The following is a 20,260-nucleotide window of genomic DNA, read 5'->3' as shown; positions in this document are numbered from 1 at the left end:
CTCAGTTATATGTGGCAATTGGCCTAATGCAGAAAATCTACTCATTGCTCATAAGCTATACTGAAATAGATCTGATTTCTAATTATAAGCATTAGGGCAAAATGTAAATATTAAAGGCAGCGTGTGATGAAACAAAATGAAAAAAAAACTACAAAGACAAAAATCTTCTTACTGTATTTCTGAGTAGTTTGCTCAGCCAACTCTTTGTAATGGTTCTGTGGAAGGAAATTTCAGTATAATCCAATAGAAATGTAGTTAATGGGTTTAAGTATGTGGTTTCATACTTGCCATTTTCAGTGTTTCTACTTTTGTAAAGAGAAAACCAGGAAGAACTTAGAGACCATCCTCTCTGGCTTATGTGGCAGCATGCACTTCCAAAAGCTAGATTTTTGGTTATTTAAGTGCTGTTAGCAGGGTGTCTCTCAGTTGTCTCACCAGATTTTTCATAAGCCTACAGTGAATTGTACTGCATGTATGCTAGGTGCTACACAGAAAGAAGCAGTTCCACCTAATTCGCATTTATACCAGACAAATGAGTGGAAAAGCAGAACTCAGGTAACAGAAACAGGAATCTCAGAGTTATCCTGCAAACCAGCATCAGGACCAGGATGTGAAAAGATCTTGTGATTCTCACTGTAATATCCTGGGTTTTAGATCACAAAATCTTTGTGATTCTTAATAAAAATTAATAACTAATTTAATTAAACAAGCACCTTGAAAGCTTCCAATTGTTTTGCAACCCACCTATTTTTTATTTTTAAAGCAGCAGCTGATTCTTCCACAGGAACTAAGTATCTACACCCGTTTGGTCAACATGAGTGTCTGGGAAAAGGCAAAATATTCCATGACTGTGCAGTGTTTTTCATTGTTAATCAGTGTCCAGTGTGCTTTTCCCAGGATACGTTTTCTCAACAGGAATCACTTGAATATTTGCAGTGGAGCCCAGCTTTGCTAGTTGCACAAAAACATAAAGAATCTTTCAGCTGTTGTTACACAGCACCAAATTTGCACATGGAGATAGACCTGTAAAATCTGCTATAAATTCAGGAAACTCTTTGCCCAGACATTATCTCTGTTAGGAACTGTAAATTTCAGGAAGGGCTTACTATTACATGAATAAAAATTTCAACATTTCAATAAGACCATTAAACTTGCTTTCATCTGCTTTTCTCTTAGCTGGCTTAGTAGAATATACTTGCCCTTAGCTATCTGATCTAACTACTGCAAGAGAAAGCTGCTGCTCTTCCTTTTCTTTGTTTTCTTTGCTTTTGAAAATGTATCAATTTAAGGAGAACATAATTATAATTAAACAATGAAATAATTTTCTTTCTGCATTACGATTATTAAATTCTTGGTTCTACTTCTTTTCTGCAACATATTGAGTCCTATTCTTTCGTATATATTATTTTGCCAGGGCCACAGCTTTGGTTCTGATGTTATGGGCCCATTCCAAATATCAGTTGAAGTGATTGAGATGCTACTTTTTCTCCAGTTGGTACTGGATTATATTTTAATAGCCCAGTGGGGAATTAGGAAAGTAATTACTTTTATTAAGAAGCTTAATTCAATGAAAAGACCCCTTCAAAGAACTTAATCTCAATTGACAGCTCATTGTGCCATTAAAGAGCAATACAGGACTAAGGCATCAGCAAACCAAAGTGTTGCTTCCTTGCAAGTGATTTTAGAGTCAGTGCTAGTGAGTTAGTTCTTTTCTGAATTATGCAAGTTTTTTGAATTTTTCATCTATTATATCAGTTCAGCTGGGAAAATTGTAATGCTTCAAACTGCAGCATCACTTGCTACTACAGATCCACAGCCTTGACAATTATTCTGAATGCCTTTTAGCAAGAAGGTGATTTTCAAAGTTGTTTTTCTTAATAACTAACATCAAACACTTCTTATTGAGCTGCATATTTTTTATGCAGATGCAATATCTACAATTTTGTCCCATTACTATAGTTTACAGCTTCTCAGCACTGTTCACCTCAGGATAAGTAACATTTCATTGCCTGCTTCCTAAAGACTGTGTATCTTCACTTCTTCAGTTGTTTTGCTGCACTAGTTTCTAATGTCAACTATTACTATTACTAAAATTGCATAACCTCCTATTGGGCCTTATATATATTAAAAAAAAAATACATACCAAACCCACTGTTTTGTTTGAGTTGTTATTTTTTGTTTGTTAGTTGGTTTTTATTTGTTTTTGATTTTGGTTTTGGGTTTTTTTTTAGCTGAAACATGACTATTAAGAAAAGGGATTGCAGACTGATAGAGCATTCTAACTTGGGGAATTTCTTCACATCCTTATCTTCCTTTCTATTTCACAATTCTCCTTAATTTACAACTCATAAAACAAGCTTTCCATTCCTCTGGTGTCTTCAGGCTATTTTTCTGTTTCCTCTCATTATTTAGTTTCTTAAAAATATGGAAAGTTAATACAAGTCATTTCATTTGGTTGCATCCCTCAGCTTTTCCTCTGACCTCTTTATTAAGGTCATCTTTCATTACTCTTTGCATATAGTTTATTGGATTAATTTTTTTCTAAAAATGAGATTAAAGTACATTTCTATAATACTAGCTAACAATGATCTCTCCATTTTCATATATCTAGGATCTCATCTGTAGCCTCTAATGATGAAAAAAGAACCCCAAAACACACCACCCTTCTTCATGAGTATTCATGAAAATGGATTAATTTCTCCCAATGTATCAGGAATAGTATAATTTAATAACTTCTACTTGATTAGTGACATCTAATTAAAAAGTTTAAAACAGTATAAAGTGAGGGATTTTTAAACTATAACTATTTGCTGTTGTTTTCAGTCTAATCAAAGCTCAGCATTACTTCTAAATATAGGGTGCTTTCTCTTTAAGAAGGGGAGAATCAACTCTTAAGTGCTTTCTCTTCTGATAAAATTTGCAAATTTGGCTATTGTGGGAATAGTTTGGTCCCTCAGGCTGAGAAAGTAGCTCAGTTCTTTAAGTAGCAGCTTTAAGCAATTAATGGTTGTCTTTGCATATTGAAATTGTTTTGCTGTAACATTTCTATTTAAAATGGAAATGTGTCATTGCATGGCCAGCTTTGCTACAAGTCCTTAGTGGTATCATGAAAAAACTGCGAAGATTTGTGAGTCTCTGGAAAGCCTGTGCTGTAACTGTACAATACCATGATAAGCCCTTACAGGAGTGCTTGTACAGCATCAGTCTCACAAATTCTCCTCTCCATTTCCAAATGGTTCATGCCAGGCATTACCTCTCTAGCACTTCCAGTCTCAAACACACCTTGCACTGGGTCTGTGAATATTAGAATCCTTATTCTTATACAGAAAAAACCCAAATTCTCCCTGCTTCCCACTGTGTGCATGTGGGTCAGCTGACAGTCTGAACAGAATAGATAACTGCTTCGCTCATGCTGAAACCTTTTTCCCATTCAATGTGCTAAACTGAGTATCTCTTACTTGCTTGGATATTGACTTTTGTAAAATTTATAAGATTTTATCATCCCTGAGATTTCTGCTCTTCTGTTCTTCCCAACTGTTTATGAAATTTAGTTAAAACTGACCACTGTATTAAAACGTTATTCAAAGACAGATCCAACATGAAGCAGGACCACATAAACACACACCGCCCCCCGCTCCCCGCCCCCTTTTTCTTTTTTTTTTTTTTTTTTGAGAATCCTGAACCTGGCTAAAGACAAGCTGAGCCAAAACCCTCCCTAGTCATGATGGTATTTGATCATATGTTTTGAAGAGTTTTATATACGAGGAACACATTTCTCTAATTGATATTTTTAGAGAAGACTTCCAGCTTCAGTTAGTCCTCTTGGCAATGTATACCACACTACACTACTTAATGCTATACAAAAGTACTGTTGTTCCAGAAGTGCTCTTGAACATATTTAAAAATTGTAATATATCAAGACCATCATAGCCTACTTCCTGGTCTTTCCAAGTGTACTACTTCATTTATTTCCCTGTACCTAACTAAAGTACTTTCCTTGTTATTCCTGCTTTCTAATTTCTATACTTGCTACTTGTATCACTGCTGAATTCTATGTTGTGTGAGAATGTTTTCACTGCAACATATTATGATTCTGGTAACTTAAAATAACTTAATAGCAAGCAGATATGAGTAGTATCTACATTTCCCTGCTAATCCATTCCTGAGGACTACTAGGGTTCTCTGTATGAAGTGCCACTGCTCTCATCGATGTTTAAATTCCTTAGTCTCCAGATCGCCCTTGCTGTGCTGAGCTTGCATCACAGACAGAATCTAGAGGGTACAACAGCAAGACCATACAGCAGGCCTACAAAACTGCATTTTCCATCTGATTTTCCTCCTTTGCCTTTTTTTCTGCATTCTGCACTTCTCATAGGATGAAGTCCCTGGTGAGGAACCCATCTGAGTCTTTTCATCTCTGCCAGTGGCTTCTAGTAGGTGGAACAGGAAGGATAGCATGGAGTGGCCAAATGTTGCCCTTCTTGTGCGCAAAGTTCAGTACTACATTAAGTCCGAAAAAAGTGAGTTCTAAAGAGGAACCATAACAGAGAGACATACACAAATACAAATCAACAACTGTTTCATTGTCATCAAGGAAAATGGTACAAAGGAGCATGGATGCGTTTGTAACAATACTTCGGTTATTTTAAGTTCAGCATTTCCACTAAATCAAATGGGGACTAGTTAATAAGATGCTGTTACACGTCTTAGTCTTTCTAACTTTAAAAACAGCTTTGAGAATAATGAATTTTTCATGAAATATTCTATCACTTTTGTTAAAAGCAAACTGAAAGCTATTTCTAAAAGCACAGTACCATTTGAATAAAACCTGAGTTTACACTCATCTCTTAAAAAGTTGTGTTGTACCTTTAAAATGACCATCACAGAATTACAAAGAAAAAAAAAACAGAAGGAGGAAGTTGGACTTTGGTAATTGCAAGCCGCGTTTACATTTTCTGAAGGTAATGCAGGTGAGGAGCTGGAGGAGTTCCCGTCTATACCTTACCCCAAAGCCACATACATCACAGCAGCTCTGCTGGCTGCAGCACTATATGGAATTGTCAAGCAGGATGACACCTCTCTTTCCTTTCCACCAGGCCTACTTTCCTCAGTATCTATGTCAGGTGAAGCCTCCTACAGAAGGATTAGGGACCAATCAATAGAGGAAAAAAAGTGGTGGATAAGGTCTGAAATTCCTACTCACAAGAGCTAAAACACTGCACCAAGAATAACTGTATGCAGGTGGATGACTATTCATACATATGCAAATGTACAATATCAAGGAGTTAGTTTCCAGATAAAAAGCCGGAATATATAACTGGTAGAAATAAGCAAATTTTTCAGCATCAGGACTGGGTTTTTTGTGTTCTGAGATGGGCTGTGCATGTTTATTCATATTAGCAGACAGGCAGCAATAATTTCATTCAAGACAGAGAAACTAGTCTTGAAAATAAGGGCTCATCAAAGTGTTTGTTATACATTGAAACAGACTCAGCATTGCAAAGATATTAAAACTAAAATATAATAAAAACTGCTAAAGCAATTACAGAAAATGGAGGAAGCATTAAATTAGTTGATATAGTCAAAGTCTGAGTATACAATAATTACCCTAAAGGGTGTAATTACGATTTGCATTCAGGCAGTAGCAAATGCATGTATTGTATTTATTGTTTGGTTACCTGATTTTGGTCTCATTTAGCTTTTAGAAGCAAACATTTCCTTTGCCACATAGCTATAAGGTTGGAATTTATATAAGCTGGATGAATATACACAGTGCCATGGACTCAGTTTATACTAGAGACCAAACCAGATTTGATACTCCACTGTGATGGCTACCATGTTAGTATTCACATCACAGAAACTCTCTGCTACATATAATTTCAGTCTAGAGAAGTAAAACACATATAAGGAGAAAAAAAAAAAGGCTTGCTCTAAAAATAGTACAAATGATGGATTAGATGATGTAGGCAAACATTTAGAATCTAATTCCAAGAATGTGGTTCTTGCATCTTGCTGCTTAATGCTGAATTCAATGCCTCTTGCTCTTTAAAACTTTTTAGAAACATAGAGTTGCACATATTCACATATCCATAATGGTGCTAGTCTTCATACTTGAGAGAGTTCATACAAAAGTTGAACTAGAGCTAAAACCAGATTCATACATAGTCCTTCAAACCTCTTTGATAGACCTTTCAGAGCATATCCAACAGGTATTCACATCTTCAAAAGTGTCACCATTTCTTTTTCAAAATTGTCAAGAGAATGAGAAAGTGACAAAATAAAAATCAGAATAATTTGTTTCAAACCTTTTCTGAAGGGGTTCAAAGCCTCCACCTCCCCCTAAACCAGAATTTTACCATTCAGTCTGGTCTTGATGGCATCTGTTTCTGTCGCTTCTTTTGAGTTAAAGAACAGAAAATTTATTGTATCAAAATTCAGTTCAAAACATGGTTTTAGAGACCCCCTAGGTGGAAAACCATCCTGTGCCTCAGAAGAATAAAGAAAATACAATCAAGTTCTTGGCCCTTCTGGGGGAATAGTGGTACAGTATCATTGCTGGGGGTTTGGTCAAATTAATCTTTTTTTGTTGGTTGGTGTTCACAGGCAGTGAAGGTGATTCATTATCTTCTTGTGAGGTAAGATTTGCAAGTTTGTGTTGCTTTAGGATGAGAAGTCTGAACAGGGGCACTCAGATTGTATACTTGAACTGCCAGGCAACCTTGGGCAACCTGCTCTTAGTGACACTGTTTGAGCCAGGAGGGGTTTTTTTTCAGACTGAATACTTTGGTTTTGTAGTATTAAGGGAGGATTTTAAAATTTGCAGTCTTAAATCACAATGCTAGTTTTATGTGCATAGATCCTAGATGTCAAAGTCAAGTAATGGGGCAACATCAGAACTAAGTATACAACACAAGTATCTGAGCATGCCACTGACTGCTCTGCTCACAGGATCCTGCTCCTCTCAAAAACTGCTCCCTTTATTTTCATACTATTTGTATGGTGTAAATCTAGAATAAACTATGTTGGTAGCTGTGACAGTGCAAGTAGAACAGAACTTAGCTTTTAAATAGCATGTACTCTAAAACAAAATACAGGGACAAAAAATGTATTGATAAATTGCTAAATTTTTCCCTGGAATTTGTATGTGAATCTATTCCCAGAGAAGTGAGTGCAATATGATTTTTGTTACATACTTTCAACTGCCTATTGAAAACATATTAAAAATGTGAGCATAGAAGAAATCATTAAAAAATAAAAAGTTTATTAACTTTTAACCAAACACGTATATAAAAAATTAGTTACTTGAAGTATCTGCAATGTAACACTGATGTGTGTATTTCATATAAGTACTTCTAACAAAGATATCAGTGGGGAAAACAAGCAGTACAAGGTACATTAAAGTAAAAAGTATATTTCTTTAGGGACCTAATCTATTTTAGATATAGCAAAATATCCATTATTACGTTATAATAAAATGTGTTGTGTGACTGATTTAAATAGATCCCCAACCTCTCAACAAAACACAACTTCAGAAAAAGAAAAAAATATTCATAAATTCCACAAAAAATTATAAAAGAATCTGAAATTTAAGGGCCACAAATAGAGCAGGTGCTACCTAGCCACTATTTGCTACTATTGATTTATCTTCTTTCTTTAATTGCCTTGAATATACAAAAAGTTTCTTTTTGAAGATGGCTGGTGGCTTCCTTGTTACTAACTTCAGGAAAAAAAAAATCTTTTTTTTTTTTTTTTATAATTGTTAAGCCCACCTTTTCTGCTTTTCCTACTTATTTTTCACTGATATAAACCATCTTTGGAGACGTTCTTTGACTTCATTCTGTCAGCCCTCTGAAAAACCTTTCTTAAAGTAATTAAATGTAATTAGTTCTTTCTTCTTCTCTGCTATTTATTTTATTTCAATTTCCTTTTACAGATAAGTCGTCTTAACTTTTTCTAATTTATTTCAGCTTTCTAAGTTTGAACCCTCTATCTTGCTTTTAAGTTCTGTTCACTTTCAGTTATAATCATATATGTATTCCTTGAATATGTACCCCAAACCTTAAGTCTTGATGCTGATGGTGTTGCTATTAATTGTTTTCTGCAGTCAGGTATACTGAAGTTAGTACTGATATATGTGCCTGGCATACTAACATAGTATATTTCCTTCTCTGTATTGCTTTTTTAAAAAAATTATCTCTTAAACACATTTAATGAAAATCACACAGGCCTAATTAGTTAGATCTAATTAGTTAAGAGATACAGGTTTTGAATTCTTGTAGTTCACTTGATTGTTTTATGACAAGTTATGCTCAAATATAGTGAGTGACAGGCATATGTGTGGGTTTTAGTTTCAACTATACTTTAAAATAATTTCTTACTGGTTTTGGGTTTTTTTCTGATCCTCTTTTTATGGGGTATTTTTTTTAAGCTGAGGAAAACTAATACCATTAGCTCTCTATGTATTTATTTTCTTCTCTGTTCTTTACCTTGTGCTGCACCAACCAAGAAAATGTTTCTGTTTTATTTTATGTTTCACACAGTGCATATTTTAATGGAAATTCTTAGATTAAATTCACGCCATGAATCCTTCCTCCCTTTTGTTATTTATTATTGACTCCTTTGTTGTGTAGTCAACTGTTGTCTTTCTCTCTCGTCTTTGCAAGCCTGCATCTTTGTTCTCTGTCATAAACCACTTTGTATTATTCCACGTTTAATAAAAATCTGTAAAAGTTCTATACCACTGCTGTAGTAGGTACACATTCTGTTCCAAGCTACCTCTGTCAACTCATAAATCAATGCAAATGTAGCTGTTCCCAGTTCCATTTTGTTTTGTTCCTCTCATCAGAAATAGTGTTGGGAGATGATTCTTACAAATTTCTTCTAAGTATTTACGTTTTAAGACATGACATTTACTGCTGGCCCTTCATTGATCTACCAGCAAGAAGCACATATGCAGGCATGATATTAAATATAAGCAACATAAGCAAAGGAAAATTTAAAGAACATTTACAAAACAGAGGAAGACAACAAAACCAATAATTCCTCAGTATGCCTTTCATTTTAATTGTGGTTTAACCCAGCAAGCAGCTAAGCATCACACCCAGCAGTTCACTAGCCATGTCACTCTCCTCAGTGCAATGGGGGAGAGAACTGGAAAACAGGTAAATCTTCTGGGTTAAGATAAAAACGGTTTAATAGAAAGGAATAATAATAACAATGATAATAATAGTAGTATCAATAATAATATATGAAACAAGTGATGCACAATGCAATTGCTCATCATCTGTCGGCCAGGTAGTTCCTGAGCACCAGTTCCCCTGGCCAGCATCCCCCAAGATAAACACTGAGCACGACATTCTATGGTATGGAATATCCCTTTCACCAGTGTGGGTCAGCTGTCCTGGCTGTGCCTCCTTGCAGCTTCTTGTGCACCTGGCACATCATAAGAAGCTGAAAATTTCCTTGACTACTTAACAACAACTAAAACATCAGTGCGTTATCAACAGTCTTCTCAAACGAAATCCAAAACACAGCACTATACCAGCTATTAGGAAGAAAATTAACTCTATCCCAGACAAAACCAGGGTAATTTTGTATTTTAGTAACAGGAATGATCTTTCCACAAGATGCATCCAATGAACTAAAAGCATCTAAATTTAATACTTTAGGCAATCAGGTTTTTTTCATTATTACCATTCAACAGATAATGTATTACACTTGGATTCCTGTTAAATTAAGTTTAAAAGAAAAAGCCTTCTTATAACAAATTACATTGGTTGTTGAAAAAGTGATTCTGTAATATGTGATAAGATTCAGCAAATGTTTAAGGACATGCCATATCTCTTCACACACTTGAGACAGTTCAGTAAACATACAGATGGTAATTAATGTATTAAAAACATTTTAAAATATAAATCCATATTTGAGATACTTCATATAAATATATCTTTTTTAAACATCTGCTACTCATATGCTTCTTTTTATATGCTGCATATATATATGTAGTGAAATGTAGTGAAAAAATATGCATGTCACTGCTATAATACTACATCAAGAAATATGTAGTAAATGGATTTTGCCTCTAACCTCCTGCCCAGTACAATACTAAAGAATTTGTATATTGCCTAATAGTCTTAGTTTCAGAATGAGTGAAATATCAGACATCTGTTTCTTAGATAATCTTTAAGTAAATAGCATATTTTCAGACCGAACAAACATTTCTCATTTAGTACGACTAAAGGCTCATTCCTGCATCCAGTTGAGATCAATGGTACCTTTCATGTCAATTTTATCAGCTTGCCAACCCATTGACCTCTGATACATCTGAAAATCTTCCCACTGAGTAAGGTAAAGGTGAGAGTAAGTTGTAAAGAAAAGAATATTATAAATTCACTGAAAGATATTTCACTGTAACACATTTGTCTTTGCTTCTTTATACTTGCCATTATTTCCTTTAAAGTACTAGAGATAATAGTATAAAACCAGAGTACAGACAAATCCATTATTAATTCAAGCATTGTTACACTCATACAACAACCTATATAATCACTGGCTCATCTAGGCTTGTCCAGCCTGGCAAAAGGAAAGCTGTGGGGACACCTAACAGTAGCCTCCCAATACCCATGAGGAGTCTGTCAGGAAGGCAGAGACATGCTCTTCATAGTTATGTATGGTGGGAAGATGAGAGGTAACAGAAGTGAGCTGAAATGGATATAGGACAATCTTCTTCCCTATGAGGACAGTACAGCACTGAATCAGGCTGCCCACAGAGGTCATGCTATTCTGTCCTTTGAGGGTTTCAAGATCCAACTGAATAAAGCCCATTGGTCTGATCTCACGTTTGATCCTTGCTAGAGGTGTCCTAGGAGCCTTTTCAGTCATAATTATGCTATGAACAAGTATTCAAGGTATGATCTCTAACATACTGATTGTAGGGAGATAATAACAGCCCTTGAGCTATTTCCTGGCTGTGCTCCTGTTCACATACCCCAGGATGGTGTTGGCTTGCTCTGCTGCCAGGGCTCACTGCAGGCTCATGCTCACCTTGCTGTCTGCCAAAGCCCCCATGGCTTTTTTGACAGAGTTGCTCCCCAGACAGCCAGTACCCATCACCGCAGGTTGGGGTTGTTTTTTTTTTTCCCTGTGCAGGGATTTGCATTTGTTTTTGTCAAAATTCATAACATTCCCATCAGTCCATTCCTCTAGCATGTCTCAGTCTCTCTCGACAGCAGTTCTGTCCTTGAGCATGTAAATTAGTCCTCCCTATTTGTGTGTCTCACCTGCAGACTTGAAGAATGTGTACTCCTTTGTGTCCTCCAGGTCACTGATAAAGATGTGATCTTTTATACGTACAGATGTAAGGATAGATTTCTGGAAAATGCCACTTGCTGTCAGGAACTAGTACAGACCAGTAACCACCACCCTCTGAGCTCAAGTGTCCAACTAGCTACTTACTCATCTAGTTTCCATCCATTCAGTCTGTAACATCCCGACTTGGACAGAAGAATGTTGTGGGAGAAAGTGTAGAAGGCCTAGCAAAAGCCAAAACAATTATCATCCCCTCTTCTCCCCTCATCCATATGTTCAATCAGTTCATCAGAGAGGACAGTCAGACTGATCAGGTTGGATTTACCCTTGGTAAATTCATGCTGAGTGTTCTTACTCACCCTGTTCTCCTTCATGTGCCTCAGAAAGTGTTACAAGAAGACTCACCCTCATCAAGACTCATCAAGAAGATTCTCCCAGGGCCACAAGTGAGACTAAATGATGTGTAGCAGTTAGGGAATCAAGGAAATGTGTATCAGTGCTAATCCAATGATGTAGTGATATCCTTATCACTACAATAATTTATATAAAGTAATGTAAGCATGATTTATGAAAGATATTATTTCTGACAAAAAGTTTGATTCCTGTTTAGATCCTTATTGCCGATTGCCTGTGAATTTGGTATTTCTGTGAGGGAGTAGTACAGTTCCACTGTATATTGAAATTTCCTGACGAAAATACATGAAGTATAGATATACTGTGTGAATGAGGTTTATCACTATATTCCATTTCTTTCACAAAACCCCTCATAAAGTGCAAGAATTGCCTAAGTTCGATGAATTAAGTTTTGAGAGGATTCTTTTTTCTTTAACAAATTTGGTGCACTGTATTTGCTTCTGATATCCATATATTCTGAATCAGAATTTCTTTATATATAGCTTGCTGTTATCTCAGCTGAATTCACATGGACTTAGACTACTTTTCAACAGTTTGTACCTGTGACTTTGTACAGTCATGTAGCCACTGAAGTCAGATTTGGAAGACTGAACCCTGTTTCTCCCAAAAGTACTAATACACAATGACTGCAGATGATTTATATTGTTGCAACTTCTCATTAACAAGTAAAAGCTCAACATGAGCCAACAGTGTGCCCAGGTGGCCAAGAAGGCCAACGGTATCCTGTCCTGTATCAAAAACAGCGTGGTCAGCAGGACAAGGGAAGTGATCCTTCCCCTGTACTCTGCATTGATGAGGCCACACCTGGAGTATTGTGTTCAGTTCTGGGCCCCTCAGTTCAGGAAAGACATTGAAGTGCTGGAGCGGGTCCAGAGAAGAGCAACACGACTGGTGAAGGGACTTGAACATAAGACCTATGGGGAGAGGCTGAGGGAGCTGGGGTTGTTTAGTCTGGAGAAGAGGAGGCTTAGAGGTGACCTCATCACTCTCTATAACTACCTGAAGGGAAGTTATGGCCAGGTGGGGATTGGTCTCTTCTCCCAGGCAGTTAGCAATAGGACAAGGGGGCATGGGCTTAAACTCTACCAGGAGAAATTTAGGCTGGATATTAGAAAGAAATTCTTTACAGAGAGAGTGGTCAGGCATTGGAATGGCCTGCCCAGGGAGGTAGTGGACTCGCCGTCCCTAGAGGTTTTTAAACTGAGATTGGACATGGCACTTAGTGCCATGATCTAGTAAACGGACTAGAGTTGGACCAAGGGTTGGACTCGATGATCTCTGAGGTCTTTTCCAACCCAGTCGATTCTGTGATTCTGTGATTCTGTGAAAAAATCTTGGAGACTGTGAATTGGTTTTGCTGTCAAGGTTCTTGAGTTTGGTGCTTTTTTCCTTCGTAAATTATATAAAAATTTAGGGCCCTGAGTTCATAATAAAGTCTTGTTAAATGAGCAACCTAAAGTTGTGCTTAGCAACACAACTTATTTAAATATCCAAACACAGATCTAAGAATATAGTATAATAAATGTAATATTTAAAATTCTGGCTGTGGATTCTAGACATCTGTTATTTTCTTTGCTGTGAGGGAGTGAGCTGTTAAGAGACAAACTTTCTGCATATTTTAATCTGCTTATAGTAGGAGCTTGATTAAAGAAGGAGAGGACAGGAGTATATTCCGTTTGGGCAGCATCCTGCTTCTAGAACAGGACACAGCTTTGCATTGAAACCAGAACAAAGCTGCTTATGTGAATGTGTGACTCTCAAACACTGTCACCGAGCTCTGTGCTGAGGAAGCAGCTTTTAGCCATCACCCATATTTTATCTATCCCCCACCCTTGACCTATGCTCATGCATGTTCCACATCCATGTTTCTGAGGCTAGACATGTGGATAGTGGTCTACCTAAGTATATTCCAGTGCAAACAAACAAACAAACAAATCTTAATTGTAATGTCCCTTTAGTGTAACATATTTTAAATTGATTTTTCAGAGAGCAGCTGTAGCAAGCTGGCTTTGGCCTGTGTGAGGGTTGCTGCTTTTCCAAAGCAAATCAAATGTTTAATGAAAAGGTTAATGTTCCTACTCATGTCGCAAGACCTCAAATTTAACTTCTGAGTTTTAAAGCTATAAATGTCAGTGGAATTGTCATTCCACAGTGCACATAAACTTGCTAGACCTCTTCCATTTCAGTAGGAACTGAAGTTGGACACTTCAATATTGCACCAGAAAAGAACAATAAAGGCCCAACTTACATGAGTATATGAAAGCTATGTACAATATTAAAAAATATTTTAATTGTGAACATAATTTCACCTAGCGATTTTTACTTTATTATGACCTTGTCTAACTGAGAATGCTTGAAACCAAGTTTTAAGGCAATATGGTCATTTAAAACCAGGTCCCTCTCCCCCGAACCACTAGATCAACCATATTATTGGAAAGCCTATAAAATGTTTGTGTTCTACTGGAATGATTTATCACAACGAAGTAACTACTTACTGTACTTCAGTATTTTGATCCATATTTAGTAACTTGAGGCTCAAATATACTGAGACTGAATTATTTTCCTGGGAGAAAAAGAATCTCCTGAAATCAGTGTTCTAAAGTGAAACAGTGTATTAAACATGGGAGAGTAAAGCCAAGTACTCATCATGTGCTACTATGAAGCAGCCATTTGGAAAAATATGGATAAGGTTGACTACTGGATAGGAATTCAAAGGCTAATATGTTTTATACTACACCTAATAGACCACATTTTTCCAAATATATATATATATATTTATTTATTTTTAAATTTTGGTTTTGTGTGCATATAAAGAGAGATAAACAGATTTTGTTTTTATAGGTAGTGAGGTTATTACAGATAACCAAAGCTATATCACACTGAAATTTTAGTTGTGAATGCCTTTATATCACATAGTGTATGGCATAAATATGTATTTATTGCATTATATAATATAAAAATACATTTTACTTTTACACTTGAAGCTAATCTCTATATCCAAATTGCTTGTTAAAGAAAAAGCTGGAGTGTTAATGAGTTTTGGAAATGTGCTAATTTAAACGGTTACATTTCTTTTACTGTGTTATGTAGAAGCTAATTCATGGACAGTAGGTACTATGTAGTCTGAGGAAGCCACTTACAGTATCCTAAGTGAATTAAGAAATTCTCCTTAAAGAACCCCAAAAAAACTTTATAAACAAAATCCAGCTGGTAAGGCTTTACATAGTTACTCAAATAAAAAAGGATTCAAAAAATTTCTAGCACTTCTGTGATAAACAAACACTTTAAATACAGATTTCAGAAAGGAAAAATGGATGTAGTTACAAAATAAACAAAAAATCTTGGTAACTTTTTTTTTTTTTGTATTTTCATACTTCTATGGTCTTATCATTATTATATAAAAATCTTAGCTGTGTGCTAAATTTCATCTAGGTTGCCTTAAACACTCTTCAAAGCTGAAGTCATTCTAATGTCATACATTAACAAAGTCAATTTAGATAGGAATTAGTAGTCATTATAGTTAACCAAACCAGCAGCATCCCAGCTGATCTTCTGAGGCTGATCTGAGGGTCCTGAAACCCCATGAAAATGGAAGTTTGGCAACGCTTGTACTGCTTAGAAGTCTGACAGTGTTTCGAGGCAATTTCTTTTGGTCAAGACAAATCGCCATCAAACACACTGAGAACCTGTCAGCGAAAGTTTGATCTGCTCCTTTGTTCTGTGTCTTGCTAAGTGGAAGGCACGGGTATAAATACGTTGATTTTCATGCCATTGTTGCTCAGTTTCCTCTTTTTTTCTTTTCCGAGTAAATCTGCAAATTGGTTACGGGCCCTAGCTGTGTTGTTGAGATTCCCAAACACGTGCTGGCGGAAAGCGGGGGAACAGGGCAGCGTTTCGAGCAGCGAGATTCGTGAAGGTCCCTCTGCAGGGACGGCCAAATGGAGGCTCCCGAGCCGGGCACGGCTGGCAGCCGCTGAAGCGGCTCCTGGACGCGGAGCCGGTCACCGGGCCGGCCTCGCCCGGGGACAACGGCTGTCGCGGACCGGCCGGAGTCGCGGCGGTGCGGGAGCAGCCTGCCCCGGCGCCCTTGAGCCGCGGACCCCGGCGGCGCAGTGCCCGCTCAGTGCCCGCGCACCTGCGTGGGAGCCACTCCGCGGCCGCCTCCCCCTCCCGCCGCAGCGCGCTCAGCCGCGGGCGGCAGGTACGCGAGGGCGGGCGTAGCGCAGGTGCGCAGGGCGGGCCGCGCACAGCCTTTCAGCGCCGCGGCGGCTGCGCGGGCGCGGCCGTTGTGTTACAGCCTCGCTGCCTCGTAGCGGGCGGGAGGGCGGCTGGCATCCCTGCGCGGCCACCGTCGGCGGGGAGACTGGGTAAACTTTGGGTAAGTGTTGCGCGGGTGCGGGGACAACGTCTCTCGGCGCTGGGGTGGGGGTAGGGGGTGCGGAGCTGTACGCGCGTCTTGCCGCACCACTGCCCGAGCGGGTGCGGGGCCGCGGGGTCGGCGGGCGGCGCCCGGGGGATGCAGGCGCCGGACAACAGGTATCACAGCTGCGCGGGGGGCGGGAGGGGCTGCGTGCGGGAGTGTGTGTGTATGTGTGTGTATCGCCTGTCCCCTCCCCCCTGCCGCCCGGCCAGAAAGGGGGTGGGAGATGAGCTGGCGAACAGCCGCTTAAAACCGGGCGGCCCGGCGGTGGCTGCCTGTTCGCGGGAGAAGAACGGCTACCGGGCTCCGCGCTGCGCCGCGGACGGCGGCGGGGAGTGGGGCGGAGGGCGGCAGTGGCCCCGCGGGGCCGGGCGCGCTGGGCTGCGGCAGTCGGCGCGGGGGTGGGGGGGACTGGCGGCGGTGCCGCCGTCGCTGGCGGTCGCCCGGCTGGATGGCCGGTTCCCGTGGCTGCCCAGGGCGCCGGGCTCGCTCGCATCCTAGGGCCGTGCGTTTTCTCCGCCTGCATCGCACTGCAGTAAGTTGCGAGTCGCTGGGCGGCTGAACTGATTGCATTCGCGGAGCTGGGGGGGGGGCCGTGTATCTATGTGCGTGTGTGTGTGTGGACGTCGTGGAGAGGCTGGGCAGAAAGTTGTCGCTAACCGCACTGTATCGAATTTGTCACGACTCGTGGCTTTGGTTTCCAGTTAATGCCAATTTGCCTCGTTGACCGACATCACTTTGCTCAACCCCAGTCGGTGTCCTGATGCTGCTCGGATTTTCATTGATAGTCGGGTCCGAATCGGTGAATTGCTGAAGCATGCAGTGGGGGTGAGAACAGCGGCGTGCAGGAAACAAAAGATGCGGCCGCAAACTTACACTTAAAAGGCTGGTCTGCTGAAACTTTGGGTGTCGATGTGACAGACTGACTGTCCAAGGGTCTTTTCAAGGGGGAATTAAAAATCCTGTAGTAATTGACAAAACTTTTGCATGTCTGAAGTCAATTCAGATAGAGCTTATTCTTGTTTTGTGTGGTCCAGTGTTGTTGTGATTCATTTTGTTGGAAAGAGTTTTATTTGCCGGGAGTGCATGTAATTACATTTTTCATTCTGAGTATCCTGTTTTTGAAATGGATGAAAGGCTTTCTCAGAAGATTACTTGATCAGTATTTTTTTTTTCTCTACCTAAAGAAGCAGATTAAATTAATTTTTCTTTCTGTCTGCTTTTCTACAAATTTAGTGAGAACTCTATTAATTTTCAAAATCAGTTTTATCTGGTTGGTGTAACTTTAAAAAGCAGATGATATGAGCTTATAAAATCTATATTATAAAATTAAAAAAAAGGCAAAACAACAGAATGGGGAAAACTAATATTTCTTGCAGGAGAACTAGGCTTTTAAGTTTCTTTTTAAAGCCACTATATGTTTCTTCTACACCCCTTTAGGTCCAATGGCCTAATGTGGCAAGGTAATAGTTTTTATTATTTGCATTTGAATGGTATAATACTTCCAAATATATTAAAAAGCCCTTATACGTCCAAAAAAACCACCCAAATCAAAAACATACCGAGAACCTGTGCTATGCTTTATGAATAAAATGACAGGAAATAAGTTCGTTTCTCCCCTAAGTGATAATCCAGTGTTGCTCAGAGTTAGAAGTGCGTGTCTGGTACAGAATGAAAACAAGTATCAAGAAACATGGTGCATCACGAAGCAGTGCTTTCCTCCTGGGGCTTGTGTCATCCCTTGTTCATTTGTGAAAGCAAAAGTACTTTGTTATTTGTCATGGCAGGGAAGTCCCAAAACAGTTATTCAACAGTCTGAAACGTATGTGAAGTGAGATATTTTATGCCATGGATTAGAAATATTTGGGCTCAAATCTGTTAATCTACTTAAGGTGTCTACAAACTACTGAAGCTGCTGCTCTTAAGCAGGTTTAGGAAAATATACGTTTTTATATTTGTTTAAGAAGAAGAAATATGTACGAACTCTAACTTACAAATGGAAATAATCTTTTGTAAACACCTATAGGTGTCTCAAACATTCAAAGAACAGTGTTTAGTAGCAATGCATAAATGAACAGATAAGATCAAAACAGATAAGAGTTTACAAAGGTTGAAAGTAAAAAGTTAAAATCTGTTTTGAAGAGTACTAGACATAAGTTTTTTATTTTTTCTGCACTGTTTCTGCTCTGGAACTAAGTGTTATTCAGGTGATAGTTTATTGGGACAGGTCTAGGTACCTCTTGCCAATGGAATGAGATCACTGGAACAGGAATGAAGAGAATGGGAAAAGAGTTGTAGGAAACCTGTTAGAGCAACATTGTGATAAAGCACAGTGTAAACAGAGCACATTTGGGAGTAAGGTCAGTACTAGGTCAGCATTAGAAAACTTAGAAGTCAGTTGGCTGGCTAGCTGGACTGGACTTTTGCTTGTATGACAGTAGCACCGAGCTCTTGAGAACAGCACCTATAGAATGAAAGATAATGGATTTAAGTCATGCCTTGTAATTAATCTAACAAATATTAGCACCATATATCATACAATCGTAGAATATCTCAAGTTGGAAGGGACCCATAAGGATAGGGTCCAACTCCCTGCTCCTTGTAAGACTACCTGAAACTAAACCATATGACTGAGAGCATTGTCCAGACTCTTGTGTAATGCTCCTTGAATATAGATAATACATGATGTTTCATTCTCTTTGAATTGTTATGACCTTTATTAGATCATTGATAAGTTTTCCGCACACATATTTAACAAGACCTTTTAAAGTCTTGATTATTTCTGATGTTGCCTTTGTTAAAGTCAGCTTTGCCACAAAGGGCACTTCACAGGATGATATCTCTATTCTTAGTGTCTTTTCTCATCTCTTGTCATGGTGAGGGTTGTGGACTGTTATGAAAAGTGTGTGATGAAATGTCCCCATCTGTATCTAGAATTATTGAAGAGTGACAACAATCAGGAGGGAGAGCGATACCAGAAGATCTTGTTTTGTGGTTTGGTGTGGACAAGCAAAAGAATTTCAGCCAGACTTTTACCTGTGGAAAGGAGAAGGTACTTGGGAAAGATATCTATGTTTATTTTAAAGTTAAGTTGTGAAATCTGGGAGACATGAACAGAGTGCAGTGCTATTGAAGAACAGGATGCTGTCCTCCTGCAAGCATTATTTTGGATTCCAGCTTTCTACTTCTTGTTGCTATGGAGTAAAGTTTGCAACCTGCTTCAGGAGTTGCCAGTTCAGCTTTGCATTATTGTCTCAAGCAAAAAATAAATCAATAAAATGTACCAGGCCTTGTTCTGGATATCATTCACATTTTTTTTTTTCTTATACCAGCACAGAATGAGTTTTAAGCTTTATTCCGTAGGAATTATAGCATTTCACAGCCAGTTTAATCAACAGGAGATGGTATAAAAAGGAAAAAAAAAAATCTGTGACAAGAATTCCACATAAAGAATGTGTTGACCTTCAGTTTTGAGTTTCTTCAGTCAGAGAGCTCTTGTCCATTGTTTCCTGTTGCACTTACAAAATAATTAGTAACAGTAGTAGTAGACTTGGGACAATTACTTGTCCATAACTGTAGTTTTTCATGACAGTATTTTATTAATAATTTTCTCTTTGGGGACTAGCTATAGCTGAACCAGCAATTTATAGTACTGGAGGAAAGCTTAAGAAAAGACATGTAGGGGCTCACTGAAAAGAGTTAAATGTTTGTAGTTATTTTTAATACCTTGTCTACAAGAGTGGAAAAAGTTATACATTTGGGCTTTGAAGCTGGTATCATCAGTTTGTCAACCTGACCTAATTTTCATTCCACTATTGATGCTCTTACTATGGATAGAAATGATACGATGTAGGTATTTAGGCCATTTTAGGAAGTCAAGAAGTAAATTTTTATTTATTTATTGTAATCAAGATGACTAACTGTTCACCAGCAAAACAGCTTTATGCAATGTAGAACACATTTTCCTTTTTTAATTGTTTCTGAACAAAATAGAACTTTTCTCTGAATAATGTTTAGCCCTGAGGGGATATAGTCTTGTTTAGTTAGTTTGCCACAAGTTTAAAAGCTTAACAAATGTAAGTATTTGGAGGCTAGTTATTTCTTGTCCAACCTCTTAAT

The 20,260-nt window shown here is 38.4% G+C and overlaps 1 protein-coding gene across 11 annotated transcripts in view; it reads left to right on the top strand.

Annotated features, from left to right (window-relative positions):
- The window catches only part of DGKB (diacylglycerol kinase beta), a 398,861-nt gene that overhangs the window by 27,498 nt on the left and 351,103 nt on the right, over positions 1–20,260 (top strand). For 4 of the 11 annotated variants that reach the window (XM_065051206.1, XM_065051200.1, XM_065051203.1 and 1 more), the window contains exon 1: positions 15,932–16,099. The exons of 1 other annotated variant lie outside the window; for it this stretch is intronic. The gene's annotated coding sequence lies outside the window, so the exon portion shown is untranslated. Of the gene's footprint in view, positions 1–15,931; positions 16,100–16,383; positions 16,677–19,075; positions 19,194–20,260 lie in introns of those variants that run through there. 6 more of the 11 variants (XM_065051201.1, XM_065051196.1, XM_065051199.1 and 3 more) reach the window with 4 other exon arrangements.

This window comes from Columba livia, chromosome 2 (assembly GCF_036013475.1).
Source record: "Columba livia isolate bColLiv1 breed racing homer chromosome 2, bColLiv1.pat.W.v2, whole genome shotgun sequence".
In the NCBI taxonomy this organism is placed as follows: Eukaryota; Metazoa; Chordata; class Aves; order Columbiformes; family Columbidae; genus Columba; species Columba livia.
Note: the sequence above shows the minus strand (reverse complement) of the source record. Positions and strands in the feature narration are given on the sequence as shown.